This window comes from Pygoscelis adeliae, unplaced genomic scaffold, assembly GCF_000699105.1.
Source record: "Pygoscelis adeliae isolate BGI_AS28 unplaced genomic scaffold, ASM69910v1 Scaffold171, whole genome shotgun sequence".
Lineage (NCBI taxonomy): Eukaryota > Metazoa > Chordata > Aves > Sphenisciformes > Spheniscidae > Pygoscelis > Pygoscelis adeliae.
Window position 1 is genome coordinate 2,804,338 of NW_008824186.1, and position 466 is coordinate 2,804,803.

Consider the following 466-nt stretch of genomic DNA (forward strand, 5'->3'; position numbering starts at 1 on the left):
ACAAGCAAAGAAACGTGTTGGGGAAATAAAAAGAAAGTATTTAAAAACACATACCTTGGACAAGGGCAAAATATCCCAGCTAAAATGCTAGTCAAGCGCCTCTTTCCTTGAAAGCCAAAACCACGTTTCTATCGCAATATTTTTCCTGTTCTAGAGAGTTTCCTTTGGTTTTTACCGTTTATTGTAGCTAGTCTTGGACCCTGCAGCCTGTGCAATGCCACAGTAAACAAATTGTTCTGATGTGCTTATTATTATTGCTCAAGTTCTGCTTGGTTAGAGAATTAAAGCTCATTATTACAGTGTGTGTTGAGAATTGCTCAATCTATGTGAACACGGGGGTTTGGGGCATCCTCGAGAAAAAAAAAAAAAGGCAACAAAAAACACAACTTCGTATCGTGGTGTAAATCAAATATGTATAATGCTTATAAATTTGTAACACGTTGCCGTGCCCCTGCCCGGCGCGGCA